Source organism: Mus musculus, chromosome 4, assembly GCF_000001635.26.
Source record: "Mus musculus strain C57BL/6J chromosome 4, GRCm38.p6 C57BL/6J".
In the NCBI taxonomy this organism is placed as follows: Eukaryota; Metazoa; Chordata; class Mammalia; order Rodentia; family Muridae; genus Mus; species Mus musculus.
The window spans coordinates 99,334,352-99,344,777 of NC_000070.6; the positions used below are offsets into that span (position 1 = coordinate 99,334,352).

The 10,426-nt window shown below is 45.5% G+C and overlaps 1 long non-coding RNA gene across 1 annotated transcript; it reads right to left on the reverse strand.

Annotated features, from left to right (window-relative positions):
• Positions 1-7,826: 7,826 nt before the first annotated feature.
• Positions 7,827-9,007, reverse strand: Gm35537. Its single transcript, XR_376462.3, has 2 exons — positions 8,092-9,007; positions 7,827-7,953 (listed from the first exon to the last, which is right to left on the reverse strand). It is a non-coding gene; the product is annotated as a predicted gene, 35537 (long non-coding RNA).
• Between the last annotated feature and the right edge of the window lie 1,419 nt (positions 9,008-10,426).

Here is a 10,426-nt window from a genome sequence, read left to right on the forward strand (position 1 = left end):
TGGGCCAGGTTCTCCCACAGTGGTTTTCACCCTTTTGAATGCTGCGGCTCCTTAATACAGCTCCTCGTGTTGTGGTGACCCACAACTGTAAAATTATTTCATTGCAACTTCACAACTGTAAGTTTGCTACTGTTATGAATCATGGTGTAAATATCTGATATGCAGCAGTATCTGATAGGCGAACCGCTGCTTCTAGACTAAGCCTGACCCAGAGAGCACAACAGCTGCGGGCACTGTGTCTTGCAGCCCCTGCTACTCTGTCCTTTGCCCTTAAGGATGCTTTTAAACTTCTCTCTAGGAAGACCCACAGATCAATCTGTTCTCAATACTAGAAAGACGTGTGTTTCTTGTGAGGGCCTAATTTAGCAGGACTCGTATAATTCCATAGTTTTTCCACTCACGATCCCTGGGAATCTCCTGAAGTTCCCCAGGGCTGCTCTGAGGCTGGGGGTGAGAGCAAAGGGAGAGGAGGGAGGGCCTTGAGGACCTGGGTTGGAGCTTCTACTCCAACAGCTCTGCTTTTGTCTGTTTTCTGAACAAGATTTTATTTGAGGAGCTGTTTCCATGGTTATATCGGTTTGTTTCTATTACTATAATGGAATGCCTGAGTCTTCATTCTTTATAAATAGAAGAAGTTTATAGTAGCTTATGGTTCTGGGAGTCCACAGTTAAGGGGCAGTACTGGGTCGTAGCCTTCTTGCTGGCTATGTTCTGAAGCAATGCAGGCACTGACGGACTGTGTATGAGGATGTGTGTTTCTCTGGGTTTTGCATTTATTTATTTATTTTTGTAAAGCCACCAAAATTCAGTCACAGAGGCTCCACCCTGATGACCTTACCTCACCCTGACTGTGCCCCACGTCTGAACACCATGGTCAGGTTAAATTTCTGCCCTCTTAATACTTCACAATGAGAATTAAGTTTCAGCACCATGAGGGACACATCATATTCAGACATAAGCAGTGATCAGCAAAAATGACTTGATGGTTGGTTGTTCATTGCCTGGAATTCAATTTCCTAGCCCTGGATCTGGGTTTGTGTTCAGCCACATTCACAATGGCGGGCCCTAAGGACGGTGAGCTAATGCAGGGCTTCTCAGACATATCCCACCCTGTCCTGCATCCCCGTGTGCTTTTAGAGGATCCTGGCTAAAGGGGCATATGAAGTGGGCATATACTTCAAAACACGCTCATAATAAATCATAAAGAAGCTTATTTTTACAAAACATTTTTGCCACATACACACTTATGCCACTTCTTAGAGATGAATGCAAATTTGTATTGGAACAAGATGGATCTGTTTATTTACTTTTAAAGAAGGAATGAAATCTTGGTTGAAAGTTTGATTCTGTGGGGCATGGGGACTCTAATGTTTTTCAGACTTGATCAATATTCCAGTTTTCTAATTGTCAATGCTGAGACTGCCACTTTGTGTGATTACAGAGTAGAAAGGGACCGTTTCACAAAAGGTTGGAAATGCTATCTGAATCCCAAGCAAAATTAATTAAACATTAAAAAAAAAGAAACTCAAATTAGTAACCAAACAGTAATTTTAAATATCCTAACATTAAAGCAGTCCAAAGACATACTAATTTGACACCCATTTGCTGAAGAATGGTGGTAGGAAATCTCTTTTTTAAACCCTGGTCTTAATTAAACTATCATGCTTTGATAAGAGTAGAGTACTGGGAGGTGGTGGCGCACGCCTTTAATCCCAGCACTTGGGAGGCAGAGGCAGACAGATTTCTGAGTTTGAGGCCAACCTGGTCTACAAAGTGAGTTCCAGGACATCTAGGGCTATACAGAGAAACCCTGTAACCAAAACCAAACCAAAACCAAAACCAAAACCAAAACCAAAACCAAAACCAAAACCAAAACCAAACCAAACCAAACCAAAACAAAGTATCCTTATCCAGTAAGAACACCCATACTGTGAAATAGCATCACATCAGAGCCAAAGTGTTTCAGTCATTGTTGCTTGGCCATGTGTAGAGAGGATTTGCGAACTCAGAGTAAAGGTCATAGTGAAGTCACATGATGAGACACATACCGGTGAAGTCACAGTATGCCACTGGGTCACATGAATATTGCTCATATACCTTTAGAAACCTTTTACTGTTGCCAAATTTTGGGGGAATTCCCTTATTCAGCATGTGGGGGTGACCCAGCAGTTTAAGGAGCTGTGCGTGAAACAGAAGAGACAATATTATCTCTTTTATGCATGGAGTTTAGGGTTTCTTTTTTCTAGAATGCCATTTGGAGCCTTTTGTTTTGGTTTTTGTTTGTTTGTTTGTTTATTTATTTATTTATTTATTTATTATTTTATTCATTTTACATCCACTCACTGTCTCCCTCCTGGTTAACCCCTTCCACAATCCTTCCCCCACCCCCCCTTCTCCTTTGAGTAGGTGGGCCCCCCCCCCCCCTGGGTATTTTCCCTCCTGACACTTCAAATCTTTGCCTAGGCTAGGCTTCTCCCAATGAGGCCAGGCAAAACAGCCCAGCTAGAAGAACATATCCCACGTACAGGCAGCAGCATTTGGGATAGTGTCCACTCCAGTTGTTTGAGACCCTTATGAAGACCAAACTGCACATCTGTTACATATGTGTGAGGAGGCCTAGGTCCAGCCCGTGTGTGTTCTTTGGTTGGTGGTTCAGTCTCTGCGAGCCCCAAGGGTCCAGGTTAGTTGACTCTGTTGGATTTCCTCTGGAGTCCCTATGCCCTTAGGGGCCCTCAATCCTTCTTCCTATTCTTCTGTATAACAGTCCCCAAGCTCCATCCATGTTTGGTTGTGTGGTGCATGCCTCTGTCTGAGTCAATGGGTGGGTTAGGCCTCTCAGAGGACCGGCATGCTACACAAGCATTAATAGTGTCAGGGATTGGTGCTTGCCCATGGGATGGGTCTCAAGTTGGGCCAGAAGCAGGGCACAAGCAAGAATGCTTGAGCCTCACTTGGAAGGGGGAATGGGGTGACCATTTGGAGCCTTTCCCCCTTCGCTTCTCAGACACACCGACCACCTGCAGATCTTTTTGGGTCCTGAGAACCACTGAAGCTCCAGCCGTCTTCAGGCCACGAAGAAGCAGAGGCTGCTTATCCCAGCTGTGGCCGCTGACTTTGCAAAAGCCACACAACACTGCAGCCCACTGGCCAGGACTTCGTCACACGGTTATCACCAGCTGTGGTGCAGGCAGTTGAGTGGTGCAGTGTTTTATTGGCCTTTATTAGAGACAGGACTTCTAGTGAGAAGGCAAAGGGGAATGGGAATTAGAAGCAAGTCAGGGTAGCCTCAAGCTCAGTGTGCTCTCTCCCATCTAGAGTCTGATCTGGGGCTCAGACTCTTATTTGCTATCTTAGAATATTATTCCTTTCTAGAATTGTCATAATTTGTAACTACATCTCTAACTATTAAAGCTTGTCATATGGGAAAACAGAGGGGGGGACCATTTTTTGTTTGTTATGTTTTTAAAATCTCATGCTCTGTAGTCATAATTCAACATCTTTTGTCTAAGGTGTGAAGTAAAATATTTGGTATACGAACGAATGAATCGATTGTATTTCCCTGGCTGCGTTTGTCGTAGGAGTTCAGAGGCAGATTTACAGTTTCACTTCAGTAAGTGTGCAAGCATGTGTGTGCAGGAATTCCTGGAGGGTGTGGACACTCTCCCATTGTTAGACTCTTGGTTTAATGATTTTCAACCCCACATCCTCTTTGTTTTCCTGACTTATTTAGATTTTCTTATATAGCAAAGGACTATATAGTTTAGAGGCCCATTTTAATCCCCCGCTGGACACTCAGGAAAAGCCTTAGGTAAAGCAAATGCACAGGATTTGCGTATCCAACAGGGTCCTTCTGAGCAAAAGTGCTTTAAGTGTGGGAGAAACAATTCAACAACAATGAGAAGAGAACTGACATCTCTTTCAGCCGACTGTTTGATGGTCCCAGTTTCAGAGTACATTAATGTTAGTAAAGAATAATTAACTAACCATAAAACAGGGAGGTTGCTGGGACGTCAGTGGTAAGCAGCAGCCTGGGGAGGCCCACCAATGAGGCTAAGGATGATTAACCTGGATCTAGGTTATAAAATGGCCCATTTGAGACCTGCTGCCCCTGGATAGATCACCTGGATTTCAATTAGGTTATTGAGTGAGAGGTCTTCCATGATGCTTGGTGTGGTGATAGATACCTGGTCACAAATTGTTTATGACAAGAGGAAAGGCCAGTAAAGATGAATGCAGATTTGAATAGAGTTTGCTTCTTTATGTGGGTTGCAGTTACTTTATGTATATATAACTCGGTACCGGCGTATTTAAAAGACACTGGTTTGCTCTGGGTAATGGAGAGGAATAGAGTTGGGCTTGTAGCTGAGACTGCCATATTGACTTTGGCGCTCTTGTTTAAGTGAGATTTTTATTAAGTGGGGTTTTGTCCATTCGCTGACATTTTTCCTTAGAATTTTTGTTCAGTGAAAACTTTACCAACTGCCCCGTGTTTAATTTAGCAATGCTCCAGATAGAAAGAGAAATTGCCCACACTGATTCGTAATGTGCTAACTTGCTCTTCCTTGTAATTCCAACATTTTCTTTCACCTGCCATGAAGCATACACCTTCCAGGTAACCTTTTATCCTTACACGTTTTCTCATTTAAAAGCAAGTTCACTGACTGACTGGAAGCTGCATTATCCTCTGTGGTAGGCATCTTCTCTCTTCAGCTCACTCATGATCAGCACACCCTAGGCTCTTAGCGCTTGAGAACAGTCATTTCCTATCATTGGAGTTCCAGTCTAACATTCCCCTGCTTCCCCCCGCCAGCTGTATAAAATGTCTTTATGATTGGAACTTTTCTGGTGGCCACTGGCATGTGTTCTCCCTCAGATTTGACCTCCTTGGGTTTCAAGGACACAGGTCTTATTGCTCAGAGAAATGTCAGGATAGTTAGGGTAGTCATAGATTCCTGTCTCTGGTTTCATGGCTATTTCCTAAAGCATTTTTTTCTTCTCTTCCTCCTTCTTCCTGTCTTTCTGGCTTCATTTGGATTTCTGATAGTATCTATAATATCAAACAGTACTTAATTATAAAATACTACATGGATATAGTCTAGGTTATAATGCAAAAACTTTTCATTAGAAAAAAGTCATACATTATAATTGAAGAAAATTTAGGAAACATATAGTAGAAAGAATTCGTTTTAGAATCTCTGATATTTCTCTTGTCTTCATGCATCCTACAGTCCAATACGAACACAATTACCATGATATACACATTCAATTTTGCTATCCCCCCCCAAAATTTTTGTAGCAAATACGCAACACAATGGCTAAGAAAACAGGCTTTGAGATCAAACATCTAGGAGTCCAAATTCTTGTTCTACTGTGTACTGGCCATGTGACCCTGTGTGGCCACGATGACTCAGCACTCAAGTGGGCACAGATAGAACTGTTGATAGGTAACTAATCCAAAGCACGTTATAGAGTAGAGCTGTTCTAGAAGACATGGTCCTTACCTTGGTAAACCGCCCCATCCTGAAGACTCAGTTCCTCATTGGACACTAGGGTGAAGTCAAGGGTGCACAGCCCACTGAACGTACCATAAATGTTAGCTATTGTCATGGCTGCTATGGTCACCTTTTTAAAATGCTGTTTTGGATACGTCACAGTTCGTGTCCTACTGGGGGGAAATCTGTCATGGTATCTGCTCCTTCACCCTCCACCCTTCTTTAGTCTCCCCTCACTGATCAATTGAGCTCCAGCCTTGCTCCTCATCAGGATCTGCCATTCCTACACCATGGTATGGATCTCGGAATTCAAATTCCAAGGCTCCAATTTAAGAATTGACAAAGACACACACACACACACACACACACACACACACACACACACACACACACTAATAATAATAATAATAATGATAATGATAATGATACCCCTTTCTATGAAACCTGCGGTTCTAAGAGGGCAACATTCCATTCCCATTGCCAGAATAAAGCCTGCCTTGCAGTGTTCCCAGTAATCCTGTCATGTTACCTTATGCCACCAAAGAAAGGCAGGCACCTCAAAGATGGGCAGGCACTTTGCCAGTGTCGTGCAGCTGGTCGCCGCCATGCAGACAGTGACTATGGTACTCTCCACCAGGGAAGGCTGTTTTCAGAACACTTCTGGAACTGGCATCCTCTCCTACTGTTGGGATGAACTGTTATTACAATGCCACTCCAGACGTGGGCAACGCTCTACACAGAGGATGGGTGCATAGCAACACTAAAGCACTCACCCTGTGTGAAGATCTAACAGAACAGCCCTTCTTCAAATTTATAACAGTCTCTGTTTAAAAACCTGACAAAACCAAAATGTGTTCTCCATAAATTACGGTGGTAGCATCCCTGCTGCTGAGGGAAGGCTGGGTCAGCGTTTCCGTCACTCTGTCTCAGGGCCCTGACTCTTGGCTATAAAAGTGCACCTTGGGTTTAAAGCTGCCGAGGAAGGAACACCTCAGCCTTGGAACAGATTTGCCTCGCCAAATTTTGAGAGCAAAACCAATTTGTTTACTTCCTTTCTGTCGTGTCTTTTGTGGAGGAAAAAAAAATGTCTGTGACTTGCCTTCCCAGTTTCTTTTTTTTTTCTTTTTTCTTTTCTCTCTTTTTTTCTTTTTCTTTTTCTTTTTCTTTTTTTTTGTCTAGTTTCAGATTTTTGGACTGGTTTTGGAACTAGGAGGAAAGTTAGGTTAGAAACCCATTTTTTAAAGAAAGACATTGTCATCACTGCCCCCCCTTCTGATTTCATTAAGATTTAACAATGGCTTTATTTTGACATGGACAAATGGCACAATTGTGGTTGGAAGTGAAATTGGATGATGTGATTAGGCTAATAACCCTCAACAACAGACCTTATTCTGTTGCTCTAGTTAGCTGTAATTTCCCATTGGCTTCCCGGAGAAACCATTTAGTATAAATGTTCATACACATAATTAAATTTCTTTCGTTTCACTTAAGCATGTACTTGCTTACTTGTAGTCCCTTAGGCACAAGACATTTTTCTTTTTCTTTTTTTCTTAACTATAGTTCTTGATGACGTCATCAGAACTCCAGTTTTTAGGAAGGGTCAATCGAGTCTCATCATCAATAGAGTCTCATCAAATATTTAAGGGGGCAGGATGGTTTGCATCTTTACCTATGCACCACTGCCCCTGCTAAAATCAGAAGTTACTTATGTCATCTCTTATTGATTACTTCTTAATTTCATGTGTAGATACGGGCACAGGCATCCGCCATGAGTCATTTGGCTTTTCTCAATAAGCACGAGTGCAAGGCAGGAAGGGGACGGGGTGTGGCGGTCCATCCCCGGAAGGGCAGTGCATGCTGGGGTCTCAGAGCATACACAGAAGCCATCAAATTTGGAAGGGAGAGCACATTTTTAAATATATTAGATAAAAAATTCTTCATTGTCGTTACTTTTTTTTGAGACAGGATTTCTCTCTGTAGCCTTTCTTGGCTGTCCTGGAATTCACTCTGCAAACAAGATGAAAACTATTCTAAAAAAAAAAAATCTAAAAGAAAGTCACACAATAATTGTTTCCTAAGTTTAAGCAACACATGAGTCGGGCTGAGAAAGGCTGTGCAGATTCATGGCGTGGCGTGGAGCAGTTTGCACGATGCTATCACCTTACCATCAGGATCCCCGTGTTTCTGATAGCAGGTAGCAGGCTCACAGGAGGATGCCTCCTCCCAGCAGGGTACATCTCTGCCCCTCAGAATCACTGAGGATGGAAGAACTGTTGAGCCTGGCATCCCTTGACGGGCAACACACAAGCTCAGAGTGGGGAATCTGTGCTTGCAGGCAAGGGCAAGACAAACCGTTGTTTAGCTAATTGGTGTGGGCTTCGTGCACTCGCAGAAGAAGGGTGCCAGGTGACTAGGACTGGAAGCGCAATGGGTCCGGGCATCCATTTTGGTGTGTATTTGTCTGCAAGTGTCAATAAGCAATGGCAGTTTGGTGGGGATGGGAAGGGATCACTGGGTTGAAGGGTTCCACTGTCTGCCGTCGCTGGACTTACAAAATTAAAGGAAACGGTTCCAGGCAACAAGCTGCGCAAATCCCTACCTTGTCCCCAGGGCCACTTTCCCAGGTACAGAAAGTTTCCATGCTGCATCTGTAGGGCTGAATGACAAAGAATACTGTCAGTCACCACCTCGGGGAGGAGGGGCTACAGGGTGGGAGTCACCACCTCGGGGAGGAGGGGCTACAGGGTGGGGGCCATATGCACCCCTGACTAGACAGCAGTCACTGAGCGCTGTGTTCCATCTGATCAGCACCGAGAAGGTTGTGTGCCCCAGGCTGTCATGGCCACTCCAAGGGTGAGAGGTGACAAGGTCTGAGAATGGGAGCCAGCTGCTTCCCCTTGCTCCCAGGCCCCAGTATTCCAGAGAGTCTGAGGCCACTTCTTGAAATAATCAGCTGTTAGGCCCTTGGGATGTCAGGAGAGGGGAGAGGCCCTCCCTACCCCATAGTGAGTTGAACAGGCACCCTGACCACTAGGAGGCAGGATGCTATCAGCTAAGCTGCCAATGGGCAGGCTTACTGTGTGCAGGCATTCTCAACCTCTCTGCCACTCTCTGCTCTCTCTGTGGGAACCCCGGGGCAGTTACTAAGCCTCAAGAGCCTCAGTTACCTTATCTATAAAATGGGAACAGTCTTCTGTGCGTGTCTCCTGCACTTAGAAGTTCCACAATAAACAGCAGCTACTATTTTGCATAGAGAGGTGGTTATGATACTTGCTCTGTCAAATGCCACTGTGTCCCTCTCCACCCACATACCACATAGGGAACAAAATTCGGTGTGGTCAGTTCAAGAGAAACAGTGTGGGAAATATGACCCTTGGACAGAAGTCCCCAGCTGCTCAGTTTGGAACAGGCTGAAGGGGATGAAGGGAAGCCACAGGGAGCCTGTGAGCCAACAAGCCTGGCAAGACCCTACTGAAGAAGAACCTTTTTTGGAAAACAGAGTGAGCCTGGTCCTCTTTGGAGAGAAAACTGGAGATTGTGTCCAGGACAGAAGACAGAGCTTTGGGTCCTCTCTGGGACTGAGAAGTCTGAGGGGTCCCTGGGAGGTGTGTGAGGGTGTGGGGGGCAGAGGGGACCCTGAAAAGGAAGAATGAGTGTGTGCCCAAAGCCCTTCTGCTGTTTCTTCTTTCTGAGTGGTGGCCTGAGGCCTGTCCACCCAGGCAGCTGCTTCTCTGTGAGAGCCACCAGCACCAGCGACGGAGTCCACCAGGCTGCACTCCCAGAGTTTGCAGCTCATGCCCTGACCCCTGACCCCCGACGGAGATGAACTGCGCCTGCTTCACTCACCTTCCCAAACTTTTAAGCTCAAATTGGTGCAACCTCATTTGCATACATTGCCCTTACCCCAAGGAAATGGGAGATGGGGCCAATTCTCACTCTTGTCTCTGCCAGCCAGGAGCCCTCCTAGACAGAACGTGGGGATGGGAGGAAGTGGGAGGGCCAGCTCCTCGTATTGTACACAGAGAATTCCAGCGTCTGGGCTTTCCTTACATGGAGGAAGTGGCTCTGGGCACAGTGTCCTCAGTGGTCAGCATCAGTGGCGCCTGAGCGCTTCGACCGGCTCTCTGCTGATGCAGTTAGATCCCTTTCTAGAGACTGTTTCAACCCCTTACTTCCCAGAAGTAAAAAATAGGTAAGAGGGGCTTCCGCTGGGTCTCCAGGTCTCAGTTGGCACGGTCTGGGGCTCACCCTCCTGACTCACCCCGTCTTCACCGCGTTGATCCGGTTCCCTCCACAGCTGAGCGAGGCAGCAGAAAGGACTGGGTCTGTTCACCGAGCATGTTTGCCGTGGCGAACCTGTGGGCAGCCTCGCGGCCTTTGGGGTGGCCATACAGAATCTAACAGGAGACTCCATTTTCAAACAACAGTTTAATTACGTACCTTACTCTCGCTCTTAAAAGACAGGAAAGAGAGAAACATAGTTCCCACACAAACCAGTTTATACTTAACAAAAGTTTTAATGTGATCCAGAAAATGGGGTCTTAAAGAATGGTTCCTTCCCTGGGGCCCGGGAAGACCAAGGTTTCGCTAAAATCACCTTCCTCTTGGTAGCACCCGCGGCTTCCTCAGAGTATCTCACACGCCTTCATGCGCTGTGGCCAGTCCATGGCTTCTTCAGAGTATCTCCTGTGCACTTAAGTGCTGTGATGGGTCCAGTTTTAATGTTTAAGTCATGGAAATCTCCATCAGATGAAATCTTACTTGAAACCACAATGTACAAAATCAGAGAAAGTCTTGGGGGGAGCCTAGAAAGGGGTTTCCAGGCCCTCCCTTAGAATGCCCTTCCCTCCCACCCCTGCTACTCTCAGACAGCCAACAGGCTAGGCCAGGGTGCTCTTGGTTTCCTCTCTCACTGTCCCCACTCTCCTCGCTCT